Source organism: Patella vulgata, chromosome 2 (assembly GCF_932274485.2).
Source record: "Patella vulgata chromosome 2, xgPatVulg1.2, whole genome shotgun sequence".
Lineage (NCBI taxonomy): Eukaryota > Metazoa > Mollusca > Gastropoda > Patellidae > Patella > Patella vulgata.
The window spans coordinates 38025660-38038277 of NC_065880.2; the positions used below are offsets into that span (position 1 = coordinate 38025660).

The 12618-nt window shown below is 33.8% G+C and overlaps 1 long non-coding RNA gene across 2 annotated transcripts; it reads left to right on the forward strand.

Moving 5' to 3' along the window:
- The first annotated feature begins 4094 nt into the window (after positions 1–4094).
- Positions 4095–12273, forward strand: LOC126811568 (uncharacterized). 2 transcript variants are annotated; one of them, XR_007675645.2, is made up of 5 exons: positions 4095–4218; positions 7907–8091; positions 9367–9489; positions 10971–11067; positions 11710–12273. It is a non-coding gene; the product is annotated as an uncharacterized LOC126811568 (long non-coding RNA). The 2 variants fall into 2 exon arrangements; XR_007675646.2 differs by lacking the exon at positions 4095–4218 and adding an exon at positions 5280–5422.
- The last annotated feature ends 345 nt before the right edge of the window (positions 12274–12618 follow it).

Below are 12618 nucleotides of genomic sequence, written 5' to 3' on the forward strand. Positions count from 1 at the left end.
AAAGGGGTAACATAAGCTCGTTTGAAAACGTTGGGAATAGTAGCGGATGATATACAAGAATTAATAATATTGGTAAAAACTGGAATAACTTCGTCTAGACAGTCCTTAAGAACAGAAGTCGGTACAGGATCTAATGAACAAGATTTAGGAGCAGACGATTTAATTAGCTTTAAAACAAAAGATTCACTAACCAAGTTAAAATTTTCTAAATAAACAGAATTTTCTAACTTATCAAAATCATGAGCGTTAAAGTCAATAGTTTTATTTAAATCATCAAGTTCAGTTCGTATTTTCTGTATTTTTATTTGAAAGAAATCAGAGAATATATTTGCAAGTTCAGTGTCATTATCATTGTCCGGGAGAATAGTACGCTCAGCATTATGGTCCAAAAGGGAATTCACAACTTTATACAGGTCTTTTTGTCTGTTTTCGCCATTTTCTTTTTTATCAGAGTAAAATTTAATTTTAGCATCTTCAATTAATTTATTCACATTGTTTTTTAAAGATTTATAAATCTGTTTATGGACATGTAGATTTGTTTTCCGCCACAGATGTTCAGCCTTATTACGGTCCCTTTTGGCTTCTAAAATAGAATCATTAAACCACTGCATATTGGGACGAATAGTAAATGTTTTCGTTTGAAGAGGAACAAGCGAGTCCAAAATTTCAGCAAGCTTTGAGTGATATTGGGTTGCCTTCTCTTGTATATCTTGAATACGTTGAATGCCATTGAAATTCGAGTTCACTATTTCCGCTTTAAATTTATTTATGTCAAATGATTTAAACCTTCGATATGTTAAAGTCTTTCTTGTTGGTTGTGGTTTCTGGATCATAAGATTAAAAGTTGCCGGGAAATGATCAGATATTAATTTGTCCGAGACAGAGAGATTATCCAGTTACATAAACTACATGATACTATATTATATAACCCATAATTATTATAATGTATATTATTTAATCTATAAATATTTATATAAAACTATAAGTTTTCGAGTAGATTTCAGGCAAAAGATGCGAAAAAAACCCCGAACCATTTAGTGATAATCATGAATATTTGACTTTATTACCGCACAGGAATCAGATGTCACCGTCGACTTTAATAACACTTCATATTTTGACAACAAAAAAGGAATAATAGAATCGACGGACAAGGATAATAAATTCACAAAATTTGATTATCTTTATATAGAACAAAATATTACACAACAAACCTACCAAGCACTCTGATATCGATGGGTGTATCTGTTTTCACATTCTTGGCGAAACTGGCCCAACTATAAAGATACAAACAAATAATTAGTTTATTAAATCAGTAGGAGTGAAATGGGTTCTTATAATTTTCAATTTGGAAAGAACGCCTGTACAATAATTTATACTTTTAACAATAATTGGAATCTTTTTAATAGCTGAGAATGTTGGTGAGGTTTTCTATGGATACGTTCGTTGCTACGATAAGTGAGGTTACAGGGTAGTGAACTTATTCCATATTGCTACAGAATTTCAAGTTATTTCGGGTATTTGTTCTGCGAGCGTTATTGGTTTGCTGCCATCTACAGGAACATTAATAACCATAGAACCAATACTGCAGATTTTAAGTGTACATAATATGTACATAATATTATCATGTATAACGTATACAAAATTCGCATCTTTCGGATGGGACGTAAAGTAAAACCGATGCCCCGTATTATACCATTGGCCACACGTTAGAGGCCCCCGACAATTGGAAATCAACATAATATTTTCTATTAGGGCCGACGAGTTGGTCGCAGCATGACGTAATAATATGTCCGCCATCGTTAACCCGGCTGGGGCAGATAAGTAAGTCGTTTCGGTTCAGTTTTTTACAAGTTATACCTATTACTTGCAAACCATGAAGTTATTTCGACACTCGCGCTTGCATTATGGCTTGTAAAAAGAGATTTAATATGAAGTCTGAACCTCGTATACAGAAAACGCGGTTACTTAGTAGAAAAGATGCACTGTTTTCCAATTTAAAAAAACAAGACGAATGCGTGGATGGACATACCACAATTTGTCTGCCTGTTTTTGACTGGTTCCAATCTGTAAAATGAGCTACACCCCATCCAATACCGCCAACATCCTGAGATTTTGCCGTTGGGAAGGGATTTCTTGGGTTGGTTCTCCATATATAGTTAGCGTCACTGGTTCTCTCTGGTGTCATGGTTCCTATACCAATAGCTCTGTGTTCATCTTGCACAGTTACTCGTTGATCTCGGTTTCCTTCTGGACCTAATTAACCAAGGTATACATAATTTATTTTTTGAAAAGACACCTCGAGGAACAAAGTGTCACCCCCCCCCACACACACACACACACCTTTATTTAATGAAACAATATAATAATACAAAAATCTTTAAACACACTAATGAGGTAGGCCTATTATCGACGGTTTGGCGTACGTCGTGAAAACCTACAGATTCATTACCCAATAAAACAAAGTTGTATCATAGGGGATCAAACAACAACTCATTATAGTTACAGAGGTGAAATTGACCGCCATAACCTGGGCACTGATTAAAGCTCTTTTCATCTATCTGAATTATGGACAGTCTGTAGAATTATTACATAATCATGCAGTATACTTATATTAAACATACATTATGCAAGAGCTAAATCTGCCTATTGCAGGTCTTTCTTAAGAACTGAAATGTTATGTAAACTACTAATTAGACTTTTATTAACATGACAAGACCATAATCAACTCTCGATGTCATCGGATATATCCGATATTAAGTAGCTTAGAACGGTTCAGCCATATTTTGATTTAATCTAAAAATGGTGAAGCGAGGCTAAGCTTCGAACAACCTGTGCGGTAGTAGCAATTAATGCACACATCTTGTCAAACCTTCAAAAGCTAATATCTTCGCTCGCAATGGAGGAATTTGAATAAAATTTTCAATAAATTCATTTAGCATTATCTGTTTTCGTACTATTATAGTAACAATGACCAGCTCTTAATCTAAATCTTACATAATGTATCTTTAAAGTAACTGTATATTAATCGTGCAGTATAGGTCTATTATGTAATATTTATTGTGTATGGACGCGCCAGGGAAGCGGTGTTTCCATTCATTATAACCCGATTTTCATCATGATTAAATGTGTCGATATATTCAAATAAATTAGATTTTGTTTACTCCATTTGAATCTGATAGTGTACGGTACTTATAGTATAAGTATAAGATAATAGCAACGAACAAGGCTATGTACAGATTATTTTGCAATTGATGATCAGATTATATTTACACAAAGGCATTAATAATAAATAGCGTATCTTAAAGTAAAGTAAGATTAGCTTGTCTGCGATATCACTTCGGTGGAAGCGGACGTTAAATAAAGCTATTTCACACACAGTAAGATTAGCCAACTGGTTACATCACTTATTGGTTGAATAATTAATAGGCATGGGCCCTACCTATTACTTAGCAACACTGTAATACTGGCAGTTTGTAGTTTGTACGTATTTTTAGTTAGGAGTTATTTCGATATGCGATCTACAAATTATAATGGCGCCCGTGAACTCTAGATATACTCGTGTAAAACCCGTGTTGTTATGTTTAGGGTAAAAAAAGAGACTGTTTTATTTTTGATAAGAAGAAAAAACAATTAAATGGAGATTTAAAACTGCTTTAAAAAAAAAAAAAAAAAAAAAAAAAAACCGAAACAAAACAAAAAATAAATAACAGTAAAATTTTTACAAAGATCTAACACAAAACGCAACGCTAACATTTAAACCTACCTGTAAAGTACATTCTTCCATTTTTCGGGTAATTTTCACACGGAAAAATATTAGTAATTTCATTTTGTGAAGCCATGATAAATGAATGTTCAAGGTTATTTCACTAGAAAAATTTAATTCCTAAATAATTCTCTCCCTTATATTCAGTCCCTGCACCTGGAACGAGCTCGGATTATATTAAACTCGATGAGCATACTTTCGTTGTTTTTCACCACAGTTGGACACGACGCGAAAGGCTGGATGATCTAAGAACAGAAACTGGTAACTATGGAATAAATTAGTACTATTATTTTAGCACATAACTTGGCTACAACTGGTGAAACGAGACTTGTAACTAGGGAAGCCCACACCGTTTCAAAGCGAGACTGAAAAAACAATGTAAACAAGACAAAATGTTTGTTTCATTATTAATTTGATTTCTTTTCATTTTCAAGTCGGATGTTGACAACAATTCGGTAAGTTTATCTCGTTTAAAGGGACAATAACACTCTTGCTGGCTTGACAGCTCCAGAAAATAAATTCTAGCCTTATTCTAAGTATTAGGTGTTTAAGTGTCCTACCTGCTGTGTAAATTATCCATTATTACTTTACTTGTCCAGAGGGTTCGAAAATATTTCTAAATCCAAGTCACATTTGAAAAGGTTTACGTTAGGCTTTTCAAATCATTTAGTTGAATTTTTCCAATTTTTTAAATTAGGTGTGTTAAGATGAAATTTGTATCATCAATTAATTGGAATATTGTAAAATAGTACAATTACAATTTGTTGACCAGAATAAAGATTGGGACATATTAATATTCAGTTACAACAAGAGTGGTATTGAGCCTTTAAGTTATAATACTGTTTATTTACAATTATTATAGAATCAGAATATGCATGATCTGGCTGAATAATTCTTTAAAGGTCTGATGTGGTGTGATAAGTCTTTTAAAATCTGTTCTGCGCTCGGTGCTAGCTTTGTATTTGGAATCTTTAACTTGTTGATGATAGTAATTATCTAGATCTGAAAGCAAATATAGGTACTCTACCAACCCTAGCTACAATTAAATGTATCGTTAGACTGCGGCTGGAATAAGGCGGAAGACATCAGTGTGGAACCATTTCTATACCAACCCTCGCTACGAGAACGTACGTTGAGATATAATACTGATAGTGATGTGCTTGTTTTTAGCTACGATTGGGTTCCTTTAGTTCCAAGTGACAAATTCAATTTCTTTATTAGACTCTAATGCATGTAACATCTTGAAAATAAGATAAATTTGTACTATTATGACTAATTAAACTTACAAAGGCCAATGTTGTGGCACAACTATCACCTAACTCCAAATATCCACGTTTAAATTAATGAAGCGCTGTTTTTATCTGACATACACAGTCATACATTTCCCGTTTAAAATTGGCGTTCCTAGTAACGGCTTAACGCTTTCGATTTCCAATACGATCATTTATACCCGTTTCAGGTGGGATTATATGCTTAATTGAAGTTGGATGTGGCAGAAATATTATAAATAACAATAATCAACCTTTTTGATGAAAAATATTGTCAATTTTGCTTACTGAGGACTGATGTGATTTGCATTGGACTTTGCTACGTGGAACTATAGTAGCACCATCTCTTATCTTGAAACACAGTGACAGAGGGTTGAAAGATGAGGATGAGGTTTGTAATCTATACCAACCCCATCAAAAGAATATTTTACATGGAAATGACAATTAAGTTATTTGTAGATCTGTATGGTTTGAAAAATACCTTATAGTTATAATTCATATCGTCACTGTTAATACTTCAAATATTTGGCTTTTTTTACTCTGATTGATTATTATTCAGTCTTTATATGGAGCTGGGGGAGGTTGGATGGCCGAATGGTTAGCACATGTGCGCTGTATCATAAGGTCTGTCATTAAGTAAACTGGCGTGGTTTCGATTCCCCGGGTGTACGTGACAAGGAGTAGGGTCGCCTGTCCAACCTCGTGGGTTTTCTCCAGGTCCTCCGGTTTCCTCCCACTGCTAAAGACTCCTCCGAACAAGCGAATTATTGAAATAAAATTGAACCATATTATTTTAGTTCCGAAATGACCTGGTTTGTGTCGAGTGGACGTTAAACCCCATTTCTCTCTCTCTCTCTCTTTATATGGAGCTGTAGTTTGATCGTATTTGAATAAAATTATCATCCAAAAAACAATTTATGGCTGGGATCTTAGATTACCCCTTGTTGTCAATAATGTTTTTCGTGCGATGTGTCCGCACAAGGGTTAACTTCTTCACATCACTCATAAACCGAATTAAAAAAAAACATCGTTTTTCGGCACATGTCCACCAACTAATTTTTGTCCTACCATCAGGGCTCACACTGTCGGTCGCCAAAGTCGCAATTTGTGATAAAAATATGAAAGTGGTGATTAAAATTTGATTTTGGCGATAATGTTTTGCAGTACTGGCGATTCTTTTTGATAACTGGCGGAAAAATCTAATAATTTTAATCGTATTTATCCTGGATTAATCATTATTGAGTGTCAATCACGTGGCGGGATACTATAAATTAATCAACTGGCCGATAATCCGGATCTCGTCAATGAGTAATTCTAATCAGTAGTCTTGGATTAATGATTAGTTGATTGATAATTGTGAATGATCTTATTAAATACAAGCTTTGCTAATCTATTATGTAAAGACAGATTTTTAAAGTTGTTGTATATTGTATTGTATATATCGGTAATTGTTTTATAATAAGCTCAGCTGAGACATAAAATTGTTAGGTGTTGTCTTTTTTATCACACATTTTTGGCAGATAAAATATTCCAGTTGGCGGGAAAAAATATGAACATTTTTTATATATAAAAAAATATCATCCATTTGTGCGGGAAAAAATTGAAAACCAGTGCGAGCCCTGCCTACCATTAACAATGAATAGGGACATAAACGGACATGGTATTGTAATAAATAATAATAACTTTCAAATCAGGATATTTAAATCCAGCTTGTGTGGTGTAAATTAAGGAGAAAGCTAAATTGTTGACGGTCCTTCACTTATGACGTCATATGTGGATTGTGGGTTAGGGTAAGGGTCAGGCTTGGTTTAGGGTTAGCGCTAGTCCTGTTTTCATCCCAAGACTTTGAAGAAATCTGCAGGTTCCTAACCCTTGCTCTAACCTAGGGTTGGGTGATATACCGGTTTTTCCGTATATCATAATAAAATCATGATCAGCGATTTTATTATATCGGACGTATTTAAAAATATCCAAAAACCGGTATATCATAAAACCCTTATTATCGCGATATAATAATTATTGTGTCCCAATATATTGGTAATAATACATATCATCACCTATATGAGTACTATGACATTCTATTGATAGGAATAAATTCATCAGTAAAAAATAGCATTATTAAGTACCAGCTGGTCTAGGATAAATTTCCATCATGGTTAATTTGACATCAAGCAACATTACAACCAATACATGATTACAGACATAACTCATAATAACATGGGAATTATCTCCCTTTTGGAATAAACTATTTATTAACTGTATTCAAAATTTGACTTCTTAAAGGGCAATATTGGTGTCAGTCATTATAAAATATGTGATAGAGCTCATTAAATACATCCCAAATATAATTTTAACACAGAGATCATTGCTACCGGAGTTGTGTAACAAGCACGTGAAGAAACGGGAAGTGACGTCAAACATGACAAACATGAGTTGTCCTTCTATATAACTGACTGAAGTAACGAGCGGTAAGAGACAAACGATCGAATTTCATTTCACTGATAATTCCGTTGAAGATGAAAAGTTGTTATATGAGACGATGAGAGGATATCTGACAATTCAAAAAAAGAAATGGCTGTCAGTAGATAAAAGATAACGAACAAATTAGAAAAAGTCTGTGCATTACCATGTTTTTATTAAGAACAGAATGAATAAAAACAGGGGAATGCACGGGATTTTTCAAGTTTTTATCGTGTCCCTTATCTAGTGACAGCCAATTCTATTTTTGAATTGTGAGATACCCTCTCACCGTCCCATATAATAACTTTTCAACTTCAACGGAATTAACAGTGAAATGAAATTCAATCGTTTGTCTCTACAAGTCTAGACAAATATCTGACAAATTTGTAGTCATAACATCCTTTTGCCATTGCAGGTATTAAATAGAATAAAAAGTCAAATTAAATAGAAAATATGGATGCTGTGTTTTTGAGAAAACATATTGGCGAGTGCCTATCGACATGCTTAGCCGAAGTGGCTGAGAAACGACCACAAGATCCCATAGAATACATTGGACAATGGCTGCATAATTACATTAAAAACCAAAAATATTTAAAAGAGGTAAGCTGATGGTATTTCTGTATTTTAAATTTGTTTATAAAAGTAAGCTATGATCAGTTAATGAATTAATATTATAAGTAAAATTTCATAGAATTTATAGTTTCTGGAAAGGTCATTTGATTTAGAAATAGGTTTACTTTTTATACAGGGTGGGTTATTTCTTCGAACCAACCTGATCATCCAAACTGCACGCAGCGATCCATCTACGTCATACGTCATTATGATCACTGCCCCAATTAGCCGCCATTTAAAACGCTCACGTGATCATTTTGGGGCGGGACTTATCGACGGGACTATAGCGTTGTGTACACAACAGAGTAAAAATAACCCAAGAACGCACATGTTTTATGTAAACACGTGTCTTTAGCAAAAAGTCAACTTCTGCCAATCTGGTAAAAGCTATATATAATATGCACTAGTGGGTAATATTGCAATAAATTCTTTGCCATTGTAAACTGTCTTTAGAGTTTCAATCTGTTTATCTTTCAAAACAAGGTTAGATACTCCTAAATTTGTCTTCGCAAACAAAACCGCCTCTGTGAAATTACCTTTTATGGGCGCCGCCATATTGATTAATTAGAGGACTATTTTGTGATTCGGCTTTGATTAGTTTGACATCTTTCATACAGACAACAGTCAAATAAACATATTTAATTTCATTCAATATGACAATAGAAGAGAAATAAATACTTCTAAAAATTACTAAAAGCATACTCAGTGTTTTCGACTAAAATCGTCGATGTAGGAATTAAAATGTCGGGTAATTAGCTTAGGGCCTGTTCTCAGGCGGAGCTAGCTGTAGACAGGCAGCCTAAGTTTAGGATGCTGATCATCCTGGGTAATTGTGGGAGGAAATGACCAGCATACACTTATTTTACCAATATGTTTTTAAATCTAGTGTTGATTTCCACTTAGTGGTGCAGGATGTGTACCCTAGCGAAGAACAGTGTCTAGTCATTAGCATAGGACGAAAAGCTAAGGTCCTGTGTACATGTTGTGCACATAAAAGAACCTTTACAGTTGGGATTTAAGAACCCTTGACAATTGGGATTTGAAATAAGCATCTAGGAGTAGGAATAGTAGCGCCACTGTCCAGTAGCACACTGTATTGTGTATGACTGTCTGATCGTCATTAGTGCAGATGGAGCAGAAAAGTAGGATGTTAAACCCCATCCATTTCATTTTATTTCTGTTTTTAAATAACTAGAGCTGTTAGGGATTAAAATCTATTTTTTATATCTTGAATTAGATAATATATTTTATCTGTTTTTAAAGAAAAGTTTAGAAGACAAAAAGTTAAATGATGAGCGAGTTGAGTTTGAATTAGAAGAAAAGAGAAAGGCTTCCATGGCAACAGAAGCTGAACAATTTTCTAAAATAGAAGCTGAAGCTAAACAGGTAAGCTTATATTTATTATATACTTGGGCCTGAAACATTTCAGTTGTAATTTGTAAGCTTATAAGAAGAACTGATAAATGTTTTTCTCAAGAGTTAATAGATGGAGCAAACGAGGGACCACAACGCACACACAATAAATAAAGATTTATTTATGCTTGCCACACTCTGACATCACATTTTCACATTTTAGTACAGTTAACATCCCTCAGAACACTGAAACCGATTTGAATTTCTGACATACATCTACTTCTGGAGAAACGTTATCTAGGACTACCGCTGTAATCTGACCACCGAAAACTGTGAGCGGTGATTGCTTATTTTGTAGGCCCCTATTCTGCAATAAGAATTAAAACTATGATGAGAGATTTCACAACAAATGGACGTAACACTGCAAAGGAATACTGTATTTTACACACCATTAGAGCAATGTCTTTTATTCCTTTATTTAAAGATACATTATGGGAGATTAGATAAAGAGCTGGCAGTTCTCACTATAATAGTTAAAAACTAGATAATGTAAAGGGTATTTGCTGAAAATTTCAGTCAAATTGATCCACTCTGAACTGAGAATTTAGCGATTGAATTTTCAGCCTAGCCTCAATCATCACTAAAGTCGGTACGATAAAAAACATATTCTCGATTATCCATTTCATGATTTAATCATGAATGAAAGTTGAGCAGCAAATCGGATCCTAATCCAGTAAATATTGCAGGCTAGCAATGGCATCGAGAGTTGATTATGGTCTTGATAAGTTAATTAATGTCTAATTAATAATTTAGATAACATTTCAGGCCTAAAGAAAGACCAGCAATAGGCAGATTTAGCTCTTGCATAATGTATGTTTAATCAGGATGGGGTGGGGGGGGAGGCTGGCAAGGAACAGCGTTTAGTTATTCAGATGGGATGGAAAAACGAGGCCCTGTGTTAAGAGTAGGTCGGCCATTGGGCAGCTGTCTGGGCAAAATTTTCCTCATCACTCTGGCATTGTCTTATCTTCATTAGCCTATTCATTGCTTAGTTAAGGGAGTTTTAAAATGCAATTTTGTGAGTCATACTAGACCTACACATTTTATTATTTCAAAGAGTTCTGCCAATTCGCATGCTTTGCTCTAAGTAGGCCTGTGCTGGGATTTTTGATAGTTAAACAAGTCTGTTAGATTATATTGATTACAATATTATACAAAAATAATTGCATTTACAGGTCAAAAAAATAAAGAGAAAGATCTGATAGTTTTATATAATAGCTTATTTGATAAGTGAATACATACACGACATGTATGTAAAATAAACACCTGTTCATATTATCATAGTTTTCTATGCAGTGTTAGGTACATTCACTTCGTTTCATTGGTAGATCTAATTTTTAGACCAGCATACAAATAAGGCACATTTGCCCGATTTTTCATCACTTGCCTGGTAAAGATACTGGTAAGTTGAATAAAACTTTAAGTAGCTCAATGCATTATGTTTGACTGTTTAGGTTGAAGAAAGTAACAAACCTATAGATGGTGGTAATTCAACTTCTAAATTACCTACATTGGTAGAAGGTGATGAACCTAAATCTTCTCCCTCAGCAGGTCAGTATAGGAGATTTTAGATCAGACAATGAATTTTATACCATTTTGCGTTTCTGTAGTCCCATTCTTACCGTTATGACAATATTAGTAATAAAGCACTTGGATAATTTAAATAATGCAGATTTATAAAATAATATTTTACTAAATGAAATGTGATCAGTCTGCAAAATAAATTATTGTAGGACAGTGATAATGTACTTAAAGGGAGACAACTACCATTATTTTTTTCTGAACCAGAAAAGACCTCCCCACTCCCCCAAAGCATTAATGCCTAACTGATTAACTTCATGACACCTGGTGATTACTAGTTGTATCATCTTTATACATAAAACCCCATTAATAACCCACACACAACATACAATTTTTAAGAACTTAATGCAAAATGATAGAGAGAGAGAGCGCAATGGGGTTCACTAAACAGGAAACCACGCCAGAAAGTCATGAGGAACTTTCTCGGTAAATACCCGGAGCAAACCCGGAACTTACTGCTAAGCAAGCCAGCACCTTACTGAGCCATTGCAGCTCCTACAGCCACAGAGGTTCTTTATGAATCATTCAGGCATTTAGGGTCTCTGATGTTAATTTTCACTATTTCTAGATATTTATTTTCCTGATTGTCTTTCATAATTTTTTTTTTTTCAGAATAAGAATAGAAGTTAATATTTAACTCCAGATGAACCAATCCTTTGATTTGTTAATACTCAAAGCACTAAATCAAAATGTCACGGTGTAATGGAAGTGGGCAGTAATCAAAATAATATATTGTGTAAACTCTGATGCATAATGATATTTAAATGTTTAAAGTTTTAAAATTAGAAATTAAATGTTAATATACTAATGCAAGAGGTAGAATTGTCAAGTGAAAACTAATATTGGTTCACTAGTAAACTGTTTAAAATATAGAGATTTATAATACCGGGTCAATACTTTAATAACATATCTAAAATTGTCTGAATAACTGTATAAAAAACATTTCTAATATACACATATTTTCCAATTTTATGCCAGTTTTGGACAGTCTCTGCTCTTGACTGTAATTGTGAATAAAAGATATTTTACTTAACTATTTATATTAATGAAATTTGTTATATTTCGTTAATCTGTAATGTGCATAATATCTTCACCAAAGCTTTAATATATATTGACATTTTATTTTAAGCATGGATCTAATAGATCTATTAATATATATTTATTTATATCCCATGAAATCAAAATTGTTTTATGTGTTCAAATTGTTTAATAAAAAAAATTGTTTCTGTTTTTACCTTTTGTTAAAAAATTAATTTATTTACGAATGTGTCAGTATTCTGTTGACAGTATCCCTTACATGATGTCCGAGGTGTATAAACTGTTCAAAGTTAGTATATATTGGGTGTTCAAGGAGGGTATAGTCCCGAAATGACCTGGTTTGTGTCGAGTGGATGTTAAGCCCCATTTCTCTCTCTCTCAAGGAGGGTGAGTCTACTCTACCCTTGGCATGACAGGGATCACCAGCTACAGTTAAAGAGGAATTCTCGCGTTTCGATCCCTGCATTGGCTGAGAATGTTAAA